The following is a 12,803-nucleotide window of genomic DNA, read 5'->3' as shown; positions in this document are numbered from 1 at the left end:
ACAACTTGCTGGTCTGCCAGCTGAAAGAACTGACCCCGACCGAGTGTTGCAGACTGGCGCACTCCAAGGTCCAGGACTACGTGCTGAGGGACGCGCTAAAGCTTGGGGCAGCCGCCGCCAAGGCGCGGTGGGGAAAGACCACCGTATGAAACCCCTCGTCCAGAATGGAAAAAAGGGCCCTATCTGGTAACTGGGCCCAGCTGGCGCCTTCCCCAACTGGTCAGGGGGCCAACGGGGACTGTGCGGGGTGACGACTGCCGGGGTATTTTCTTTGCTTTGTTTTTTTTCCTTCTTTGTTTTTTTCCTTTAGTTGGTGTATGTACCCCCTGGGTAACCCGGAGCAGCTTGCATGACTGGGTAGGTGTGTAAATATGTTTTATTTTTTGTACATTCTATGAATAAAGTATATTTTTTCAATTAAAAAAAAGGTGACGAAACGTCTGAAAACGAACCTTCCAGCTCAGCGAGCAAACTCACGTCCAGAACCTCAACCTAAGCTACAAATCTTCTCCAAACTCACTAATATCTTCATTGTGCTGTACCTTGGCTCTATTATTTTTTATTTTTAATTTTTTAAAATTAGTTCATTACTTCCTAAGCCAGCATTTACTGCCCATCCCTAGCCGTTTTTGAGAAGGTAGTGGTGAGCTGCCTTCTTTAATCACAGAAGTCCATTTAGTGTAAAATCAAGCTGCAGAGATCTTACAGACTAAAATTAACTACAGAATATATACAACATGTGAAGAGTGTTGTAGAAGCATAAACATAAGGACAGGATTAGAGAAAATGTACAGACAATTTAAAATAACAATCAACTGAATTAAAACTTTTCAGAGTCCATTACGGGTTAATTCACTCGCTTCAGAGATTTTGTTGCCGCAGCAATTAGTAAGCAGCAGTAAGTTTTTTTTTCCTATTTGAACCACACAGGCTATCTGATGTATGTTATTTCCTGTCATTGAAAATATTTAAATTATGTCATTGTCAGACTAGAAGCCAATGTCAGTCAGTGAGCACAGGAGTGATAGTGAATAGAGCTCAGTGACAGTAATAATAAAAGGAGTAAAGTGGAGGATGTGCTGAAGTATATACAAAATGACAAACCAGTGGATTGAAAAGATTGAGTTAAGAGAATATAAAGATAAGGTAATGGGTTTCAACGAGACATGAGCATTAAACAGTAGCATTCATACAAATTCAGTAAAAATCTCCAGCCCAGAAGTTCCCCTCCCTGTCACTCACCATCTTGGCTTGGAAATATATCACTCTTCACTCAGTGTTCTTGGGTCAAAATCCTACAGCTGTTAAAGAAGTTTGCTCACCATCACCTTCTCAAGGACAACTAGGGAGTGACAATGAAGGCTGGCCCAGCAGGGAGAATGGCCTAGTGGTATTACCACTGGTATTATTGGACTGTTAATCTACAGACCCAGGTAATATTCTGAGGATCTGGGATTGAATCCTGCCAAGGGAGATGGTGGAATTTGAATTCAATACCGATCTGGAAGTAAGAGTCTATTGATGACCATGAATCTATTGTTGATTGTCAGAAAAGCCCATTTAGTTCACAAATGCTCTTTAGGGAAGGAAACGTCCATCCTTAACTGTCTGGTTTACATATGACTCCAGACTGACAGCCATCTGGGCAATTATAGGGATGGGCATTTAATGCTGGCCTAGTCCTCATCCCGTGAATGAATTAAAACAAAACCACAAGCTACAAGTGAGTTAAAATAGACTGAAACAGGGATTTCTCCTGTGCCAAGTCTGTAAAAGGGAGCAATATTTCAAATGTGTACAAATCTGGAATCTACCGCAAAATTAATGACAGTGTGTCCTTTTAATTTTAGCAAGTTTCTTCAGTGGAGCAATGTTATTTTCATTATTGTAGACCAAATTGGACCCGTTACTCATTAGCTTATTCAATGCTGAACTGGTATATATTTAGTTAATGTCAGCAATTTAAATAGGCTTTGTCTTAATAGTTTGGAGAAGCTTTCAAACAGAACTTATAAAGCATTTTATTCACTTTGCTGACTCTCGGAGCATTCTTAAGCATTTTTGCTCTCTCTGTCTCATTCTCGTCATTAAAGGATATCCCATATGAGCAATAAATAAAATAAATTAACCAAAATATAATTGTATATATTTCTGGGTAGCATTTACTGCTATATAGACTCTCAATCTAGGAATATATGAACATGTGTAGGCCATTCAGCCCCTCTTACAGGGTAGAAGGATGAGTCTGCTCTGCCATTCAATATGATCATGGCTGATCTGTGGCCTAACTTCATATGCCTGTCATGTGTCCATATCCCTTGATACCCTTGCTTAATAAAAATTTGACTATCTCAGATTTAAATTTAACCATTGAATTAACATGATCCACCATTTGAGAAGAGAGTTCAAAACCTACATTACTTTTTGCATGTAAGAATGCTTTCTAACATCTCTCCTGAATGGCCTGGCCCTAACTCTTGGACAATGCTCTCTGGTTCTTGAATCTTCAACCAGTGGGAATAGTTTATCTACACTGTCTTTCCCTGTTAATATCCTGAAGACCTTGATTATATCACTCCTTCACATTATAAATTCTGGAGAATAAAGGTCTAATTTGTGTAATTTCTCCTCATAACTTAACCACTGAATTCCAAGTATCTGCCCTGTAAACCCATGTTGAACTCCCTCCAGGGCCCAAACATCCTTCCTAAGCTGTGATGCCCAGATCTGTTCACAGTGTTCCAAGTGGGGTTGAACTTAGGTTTTATATAACAGCAGCATAATGTCTGCAACCCAATACTCCAATTAGCTGTGAGGACCAGCATTCCACTATACCTCTTGGCTATTTTATGCACCTGTTGTGGCATTTTAAATAGCTGTGCACCTGAATCCCCAAATCCTGTTGGCCACCTGCTGCATTTAACTTCATGTCTTCTAATAAATGTACTGTTCTATCCTCACACTTGGTTACATGAAAATCCATCAGGCACAGCATTACATATTCATTTAATCTATCAATATCCTGTTGTACTTTTATGTTGTTATCAACATTATCTACAATGCTACCCAATTTTGTGTCATCGGCAAATTTGGATATTTGACTTTTTAACGCCATATCCAAGTCATTATAGAACATTGTGAATAATCGAGGGCCCAACACAGATCTCTGTGGGACATCACTAGTCATGTCCTCCCAATTTGCATACTTATCCATTATTCCAACTCTCTGTTCCTGCCACTCAATAAATTTCCTATGCATGTCAGTAATTTGTCCATATTTCCATGGGCTTCCACCTTAGGTAACAACTTCTCATGTGAGATTTTATCAAAAGCCCTTTGGAAGTCCATATAAACAACATCCATCACCTTACCTCAGCCTGCTGCCCTTGACGCCTCTACAGAAAACCCGTTGAGCTTTATCAGGTAAGACCTACCCTTTATGAATCCATCTGACTCTACCTAATGGAGGAAAACTTCTTGGGGTGATCAGTTACCCTATCCTTGATTGTAAACTCCAATTGCCCCACCACAGATGGGTAACTGGTCTATAATTCCCCAGTTTCCCTCTGTCAACCTTTTTAATGAGCAGAGTGTCATGAGCAAACTTCCAATCCAGATGTACAACTCTTGAATCCAGTGAACTCTGAATGATTATGATTAGGGCATTGGCAATGTGCTCTCTTACCTCTTATCACACCCATAGATGGAAACCATCAAGTACTGGGGATTCATCACTCTTCAGTTCCATTCATTTCCTCATTATTAATGATTTAGTTAAGCTAATTTTACTTAGGACCTTGTCCCTGAACTTCCCTGAACAGTTAATATCTTTGTACCTGGTGGCAGTTATCCTTTTTTCCTGTGAAAATACCAAAGCAAAATAGTCAGAATATCTGCCATTTTTCAACGGTTAATGAGAATATCCTGAATCTCATACTTCAGTGGATAAATAGTGCTCTTAACCAGCCACTTTCCCTTTATATAACCATAAAATCTCTTCTTATTGCCTTTTGTGTTTCTTTCAATATGTGTTGTTACCTAAGGCAATTTTCTTCAGGGAAGTAATGGCACTTCTGTTTTTGTGTCTGCTCAATTTGGTAGCTAATTGCACAGTTCAGGAAAATGGCACATCCATGCTTGGCTGTGGAATGGTTCTCCTAAATGCACATAATGCAGAGTTAAAAATGTGATAGTAAAGATTACATATAGTCTAATATCACTTCTCAAGAGGTATATTCTGCCTGAACAATCTCCTTGACTTTTGAAGAAATGGAATCCAAGTGGATTATATAAAATATTAATTGCAAATGGACGGAAATTGACAAATGCCATTGTACCAAGGTACGTTCATATCAAATTTCTTTCTCCACCAGTCTATCGCCAACAGTCAAGAATTTACAAACAGTGATGGGAGAAAATCTGTAAGTGTGCAGGACAATAGCTTGTGAAATTCAATAAGGCTAAATGATAGTACTGCAGCTTAAAATAGATGATATACTGTATGCATGGTGTTGAAATGGGATGTGTGCAAACAAAAGAGATTGAAACATAACAGAAGATTATGTTGAATTAAGTGAACTAGGAAGCAGATTGTGTGCAACACAGACAGGAATATGGGCCAACTGTGCTTCTGTTTTTGCCTGGTTGTGTTAACATCACAGGCTATTTTCCCAATTTTTTTAATGGAGAGAGTGAGCTAAACTTGCTGAGATGGCAATGCTGATAATGAAAACTTTTGAGTGGAAATAATCTAGACAGGGCTTTAAACCTATTTAGGGGTGGTGGACATTGTGGTGGGCATTGGGGAAATGTAGACTAACAAAGCAAGTGCATATGGCAGCATTACGGGGCAGCTATTTGGATATACAATGTCCAGAGTGAGACAGGAAGGGTCACATTCTGCAAACATAAAAAAGCAGTAGTAAATAGTCTCAAAACAGGAAAAATATCTGTAAAAAGGCAAAATTAATGGCTCTTTACATGAATGCAGTTAGTATTCAAACAAAATAAATGAATTAGTGGCAAAAATATAAGTTAATGGTTATGATTTCAGAACCATTATGGAAACAGGGTTACCAGGAGATCAAAGCTGGGAGCTAAATATCCTGGGGTATGTATTTAAGAATATGCAGGCAGGAAGGAAAGGGTGGTGGGATAGCATTGTTGGTATCAGATGGCATAAACATGATGGCAATAAGTGACCAAAGATTGGAAGGTGCAAAATCCACATGCATGGGAGGTAAGAAATAAATGCAGAAAGCAGACACTTGTAGGAGCAGTCAATGGGCACCCTAACAGTAACTACTTTGGTTACTGAATAAATCAGGAGATGATGATGGCCTGTAACAAACAGTGTATTGACTATGGGTGACTTTAATCTTCGTGTGGCTTGGGACAGGCAAATTGACAGAGGAGCCATGAGGAAGAATCAATAGGGTGTTTGGGACAGGTTCCCAGAACATCGCTTGTGGATCCAATGAGGGATCAGGCTATTTTGGATCCGGTAATGTGTAATGAAGCAGGTGTAATAAATGACAATGGAGTAAAAGATCCCCTAGGAAACAGTGACCATAAGATGATAGAATTTAGCATTCAATTTGAGAGGGAGCAAGTTGGGTTGTAAAAACTGTGGTGAGCTTAAATAGGGGTAATTACAATGGATAAAGGACGGAATGTGCTGGAGTGGACTGACAAAGGGGTTTTGCAGCAACAAATGAGCGAGGAACAAGCTGATATCTAAGAAAGTAGCACGTGGCTCACAACAAAGATATATTCTAGTGAGGAAGAAAGATTCCAGGAAGGGAAGAATCCAACCATTGTTGATCAGGGAAGTTAAGCATAGCATCAGATTGAAAGAAAAAGTATACAATATGGCAAAGAATAGTAGTAAACCAGTGGATTGGAAAAGCTTAAAAACCATCATAAGATGACCAAAGGACTAATAAAGAGGGAGAAAATGAAGTTTGAGGGTAAACTCACAAGACTTGATAGACAGTGAGTGTTTCTTTAAACAAATAAAAAGGATGAGAGAAGCCAAAGTGAATATGGGCCTCTTAGAGAGTGAGGCTGGGGAAATAATAATGGTGAAATGGCAAAGCAGTTGGCCAAATATTTTGCATCAGTCTTCACAGTAGAAGACATGAATAGCCTTATAAAATTACTAAAAATCAAGGGATATAACGAAGAGAGGTGATAAATACAACAATTGTCACTGAGAGAGGATCAGAAGAGATTTACCAGGATGTTGCAGGGTATGGAAGGTTTGGGTTATAAAGAAAGGCTGGATAGGTTGGGACTTTATTCACTAGAGCTTAGGAGGTTGAGGGATGGCCTTAGAGAGGTTTATAAAATCATGATAGGATTAATGGTAGGTGTCTTTTCCCTAAAATGGGGGATTTCAAGGCCAGAGGGATATTTTTAAGGTGAGAGGAGAGAGGTTTAAAAAAGACATGAGGGACAATGTTTTTTTAACAGAGGATGGAATGAACTTCCTGAGGAAGTGATGTGTGTAGACACAGTTACCATGTTTAGAAGTTACTTAGATAAGGGCATGAAGAGGAAAGGTTTGGAAGGATATGGGCGAGGAGCAGGCAAGTGGGACTAGTTTAGCTTGGGATTATGTTCAGCTTGGACTGGTTTGATCAAAGGGTCTGTAAGAAAAGTGCCAGTCAAAACTGATATTTCAAAGGCCCTTTGGCCTAGTGAGAGTTATTAAAGGAAGCAGCTATAGCGATAGTGAATGCACAGGTGGTAATCTTCCACAATCCTTTGATCCTGGAAGAGTTCCAGACAATATGAAAACTGCCAATGTAACACTTTTATTTTAAAAGGGACAAAGACAAACGATTAACTTTATATCTGTTATTAGGAAAATATTGGCATCTATTATAAAGGATGTTATAACAGAGCATTAATAAATACTCAAGCAGAGTCAACAGGGCATCACAAAGGGGAAATCATCCCTGACAAAATTATGAGATTCTTGGAGGAGGTAACAGTCAGGATAGAGGCAATATAATGGATGGAATGTGTTTGGATTTTCAAAAAGTACTTTACAAGGTACCACATATTAGGCTACCTGCAGAGGTGTACAGTCGTACAGCATGGAAACAAGCCCATCGGTCCAATTTGTCTGCGCTGATCAGATGTCCCACCTGACCTAGTCCCATTTTGCCGGCATTTGCCCCATGTCCCTCCAAACCCTCCCTTTTTTATTCAGATGACTTTAAAAATGTTTTAATTATACCTGCCTCCACCACATCCTCTGGAAGCTCATTCCATGTACATACACACCTTTTGTGTGAAAAAGTTACACCTTAAGTCCCTTTTAAACCTTACCTCTCTCAGCTTAAATTTATGCCCTCTAGTTTTAGACTTCCCTACCCTGGGGAAAAGTCCTTGACTATTCATCCTATCCACACCCCTTATGATTTTCTAAACCTCTACAAGGTCACCCCTCAGCCTCCAATGCTTCAGCGAAAATAGCCCTAGACAATACAGCCTCTCCCTCTAACTCAAACCCTCCAATCTCGGCAACATCTGTTTAAATCCTTTCTGCACCCTACTTAAATAAGCTGACAGACAAGGTGTTGGAGTACAATAGTATGGATTGAGGATTGGCTAATGATAGAAGACAAAGGTGAATGTCCTCCCTATGTGATATGGGTGGAACAGCACATCTGATAGAATAGCATATTTATAGATTGATGCTGTATTTTCCGGTGAAACTGACAGTGTGTGATTGGTTTAACAGTTGATTGAAATCTATTTTCCAGTACATGATGCTGCTCACTGGTGCATCTTCTGGGACTTACAGTTAGACATAGATAAGTGAAAACTATCCACATAGTCTCATTCCTCTGTGTATACATTTTTGTTTTTCAAATCTTTAACCATTTTCCTTTTAAAAGATTAATGAATTCGAATTGCACCTTATTTCTATTTCCTATTAAATCGTTGCATAACAGAAAACAAATTCTCGGTATTTCTATTTGTTCTTTTCATGATTAAATTTTCACGTTTTGGGGACTGACTCACCAGTCAGTGGGGATTATTCTTCTCCCTTTGCATCTTATCAAAAATGTGCATAGTTAGTGGAACTTTAGGGACAAGAATAAATCATTCACCATCAACAAACAACCTCTCCATCCCATGAATAAATAAAAGCTTCAGTTTGAACTGACTGTGCTGCTTTTTTAACTCAGGATCTGCTTGCTGAGCCTCACAGATTTGCTGAACACTTCCTGCAGATTACTGAAACCTCCAAACAAAAGTTTCAGAAAGCCAAATATCTGTGATATCAATTTGACCTCCAAAAATCAACTTTGTTTAGCCATTGCTTGACTCACTCCACACAGAGGGAAACATTCTGGAAACTTTTCTTGTAATTGTCTCCTTGACCTCACTTGACCTTTCTGTTATTACAGGAGAAACTACCGATTTTGCTTCAGCCAAATCAGTTCCTCTGAGTAGGTCAACTGCATCCACAGGCACATTATGGACAATGCTACAGATCCTGTCACAGACATTAGGTCACATTTCATGTGCACCTGAAACAAAGGTACAGGTCGGTATGCTGTGCTAATTCCTTTCACTGAAACTTTGGCATTCATGTAATTCTCTGGTGGGAAAGTCATGCCTTTCACCATCAAAACGGTTTAGGTGGTTCTTGTGTCCCTCAGCATGACTATAGATCACTGGCCTTACTTGGGGGAGAAGGAGTTATGATAAGGATTCCCTGCAACTGTCAGATGTGTTGTTTACATTCCCCAACATTGCAGCAGCATTTGTACTTGCTCTCATAACTGTAGTCAGAACCACAACCTGATCTGTAGTTCTCTCATTCAGAGCTGCTTCCTCTATACTAACTTTGTATAGCCTGGTAATCCTACTCTGAAATGTCCAGTTGTTCACATGAAGATGTCCACTTGGTGGTAATGGAAACATAAGGCCCACAGATACCATATCCACATTTAACATCTTCCAACCTTCCTTTTTGGCCAGCGTGTAAGGTATTGAGGCATTCCAAGTTGTCTCTTCTCATCATTGGGTAATTTAAAAGCAAATAGCCACCCAAATACTAACGCCCTTAGCTTTGTAGGAGAGATGGCAAAGAGTTTGGACCTGTGGACCGGCTAGAATCATATGTTAGGTATAGACAATTGGGTTGAAATGAATCTCTTGAACAGTGTAAAGAGTGCAGGGGCATTCTCAAGAAGGAAGTCAGGAAGGCAAAGAGGGGATATGAGATAACCTCAGCAGATAAGGTTAAGAATAATCCAAAGAAATTCTAAATGCATATTAAGAGTAAGAGAGTGACTGGGGAGTAGGGCCACTTAAGGATCAAAGAGATCATTTTTGTGTTGAGCCTCAAGAGATGGGAGAGATAGTAAATGCATATTTCATGCCAGTTTTTACTGGAGAGAAAGAAATGGAGGCGAGAGAACTCAGAGAAATAAATATTGAAGTTTTGAAAACAGCTCACATTACAGAAGAAGATATGCTGGAGATCTTATAAAATATAAAAATGGATAAATCTCCAGGACCTGATCTAGTGTATCCCAGGACATTGTGGGAAGTTAGGGATGAAATTACAAAACTTTTTGTATCATCTATATCTGCGGGTAAGGTGCTGGATCACTGGAGAGTGGCTAATGTTGTGCCTTTGTTTAAGAAGGGATGTGAGGAGAAACCTGGGAATTACAGATCAGTGATTCTGACTTATGCGGTGGGTAAGTTGTTGAGGTGATTCTGGAAGATAGGATTTATATGCATTTCAAGAGGCAAGGAATAATTAGGGATAGTGAGCATGGTTTTCTGTGAGGGAAATCACGTCTCACAAACTTGATTGAGTTTTTTTCAGGAAGTACCCAAAAGAATGATGAGGACACAGCAGTAGACATTGTTTACATGGACTTTAGTTAAACCTTTGACAAGGTTCCACGTGGTAGACTAATTAGTAAAGTTAGATCATATGGGATTCAGGGTGAGGTTGCCCATTGGATACATAATTGATTTTATGATGGGAGACAGAATATGGTGGTGAAGCATTGTTTTTTGGACTGGAAGCCTGTTACTGGTACAGGGATTGGTGCTGGGTCAATTTTGTTATCATTCATCTAAATTATTTAGATGACAATATAGAAGATGATTACAAAAAAGTCTTGATCGATTGGGTCAAAGGTCTGAAGAGTGGCAGATGGAGTTTAATTTGCATAAACGTGAGGTATAACAAACAAGGGTAGGACTTATCCAATTAAAGTAGAGACGTCAGTAATGTTGTAAAATGGGGAGACCGAGGGGTTCAGGTACAGAATACTTTGACGTTTGCATAATGGGTAGACAGGATGGTTAGTACAACTACCTTCATTGCTCAGACCTTTGAGTATTGTAGTGAGGAAATCATGTCGAAGTTGTATTGGACATTGGTAAGGCCTCTTCTGGAGTACTGTGTCCTGTTTTGGTCGCCCTGTTGTAGGAAGGACATTATCAAGTTGGAGAGGGTTAATTAAAGATTTACTCGGATGTTGCCGGGAATGTAAGGTTTGAGTTATATGGAGAGGCTGGATATGCTGGAACTTTTTTTCATTGGAGGGTAGAAAGTTGAGGGGTAACCTTATAGACATTTTTAAAATCATGAGGGATATAGATAAGGTGAATGACAGGTGACTTTTTCCCTGTAATGAGGGATTTCAAGATTAGGGGGAATATATTTAAGGTGACAGGAGAAATTTATAAGAAGGACGTGAGAGGCAATTGTTTTACACAGAGTGGTTCATGTGTCGAATGGACTTCCAGAAGAAGTGGTGAATATAGGAGCAGTTACAATATTTCAAAGACAAGCACAAGCAGTCTAGTTTAGTTTGGGATGATGACTCTGTATGACTAGCTGAGCTGCTTGTCTTGCTGTTGCAACCTTCTAGTTTTCAATGTGAGTTCATGCTAATGGAAAAGTAAATATCAAAATTCTTCCACAACAGTTATTTCCCCAAGTGTCTGATAGGCAGACTCAATCTTTAATACCCACATTCAATTGGCAAAGTTATTTTGCTTTAGCTTCTCAAGTTCTATAGAGGTCTGCTCAGGCTGCATCTGAATATTCTGTAATTTCTTGCATGTAAACTCATAAACATCTTGTAATCTATTGATGTGTTTTCTGAAAGTAAGGCATACATTCCAAGCAGCATTTTAGGAGCAGGAAAGCTGACGTTTCGGGCCTAGAGATGCTGCTTGGCCTGCTGTGTTCATCCAGCTCCACACCTTGTTAACTCGGATTCTCCAGCACCTGCAGTTCATATTACCTTTTGCATGAGGAGTGTCCAGTTTTCTTTTAGTCACCTGCTATCTATAGCTACCTTTTCATCTTTTTAAAAAATGGTTTGTCGTCCCTTTTATCAAATTTTGGGACTGCCTGCATAAATTTAAGCAGCTCTTCACTAGGTCTTAGATTGGACTCAGATTTTTCCTTGTCAGAATGTCCTCTGGGGTCAGAGGCCTCCTAGTTTAATTCCAGCCTTTTAAATTGGTGTTTTCTCTCTCATTCCCTTTCTTCCTTCTGCCTCTCTTCCTTTTCCATTTTGCTTTCTGTAAGCAAATCTACTTTCAGTTACCTAACTATTCTTTCTTTTTCCTTCTTCTCCGTCTCTCTTTCAGTGAGGTCTTCTATTTCTTTTACCTGTCTCCAAAGTTCAAATGTTTCAAATTAAAATTCCATCATCGCAACTGAATTATAGCTAATTGAATCATCATCTAGTTTGCTTTGTCTTTCCTTCAATTTTCAAAAGTGTGTTATTACCTCAATTACGCCTGCTTTTCTAGCCTCCTACTTTAACTTCAGCTTCAATTTATCCACAAATTCTATTAACATTTTCTTTCCAAATCAACAATACACCTTTCATTTCACAGTCAGAATCAGAGTCATACAGCACAGAAACAGACCCTTCTGTGTATCTCTTTTCCCAAGTAGGGAGGAATTTCAAGACGAGGGGGCACATTTTTAAGATGAGAAGAGAGTGATTTCAAACAAAAAGACATGAGGAGCAACTTTTTTCACACAGAGGATGGTTCGTTGTGGAATGAACTTCCTGAGGAAGTGGTGGATATGGGTACAATATACAATATTTAAAAGACATTAGAATAGCAAAGCTTTGAGGAAAGTTCTTTACAACCACCAAAGCCATTTTTGTTTAATAATACACATTTTTAAAAAAACCTTGTTAAACAAAATTTCGCTATCCTTTCATGGATCTCTTTACAATAAAACCATTCATAACCCTTCAAACATGTTACCACAAAGTTTAAATACGTGAGACCATAAGATATAGGGGCACAATTAGGCCAATTGGACTATTGAATCTACTCTGCCACTTGATCATAGCTGATATATTTCTCAATCCTATTCTCCTGCCTTTTCCATGTAATGCTTAATCCCCTCATTAATCAAGAACCTCGCTACCTCTGTCTTAAATGCACTCAATGGCTTGGCCTCCACAGCCTTCTGTGGCAATGAGAGCCACAGATTAACCACCCTCTGGCTGCAGAAATTCCCCCTATTGTCAGTTCTAAAGGGTTAAGTCCCATCATTCTGAGACTTGCTGATTAAAGACAAGCAGATGTGTATTATGTAAATCCAGGCCACTCTGTCCCTCAGTGATCTGAGACTGGGACAAGGTAAAGTCTATAATGTGGCCATTACTGGGATTCTGATACATTATTTTTATTCACAGGATCGTTTATTGCTGAAAGCAATAGCCTCACTAACCCAAGAAATCTATTAATTTGAAGCCCTAAATATTTGCATTGTT

This window comes from Stegostoma tigrinum, chromosome 4 (assembly GCF_030684315.1).
Source record: "Stegostoma tigrinum isolate sSteTig4 chromosome 4, sSteTig4.hap1, whole genome shotgun sequence".
Taxonomy (NCBI): domain Eukaryota; kingdom Metazoa; phylum Chordata; class Chondrichthyes; order Orectolobiformes; family Stegostomatidae; genus Stegostoma; species Stegostoma tigrinum.
Note: the sequence above shows the minus strand (reverse complement) of the source record.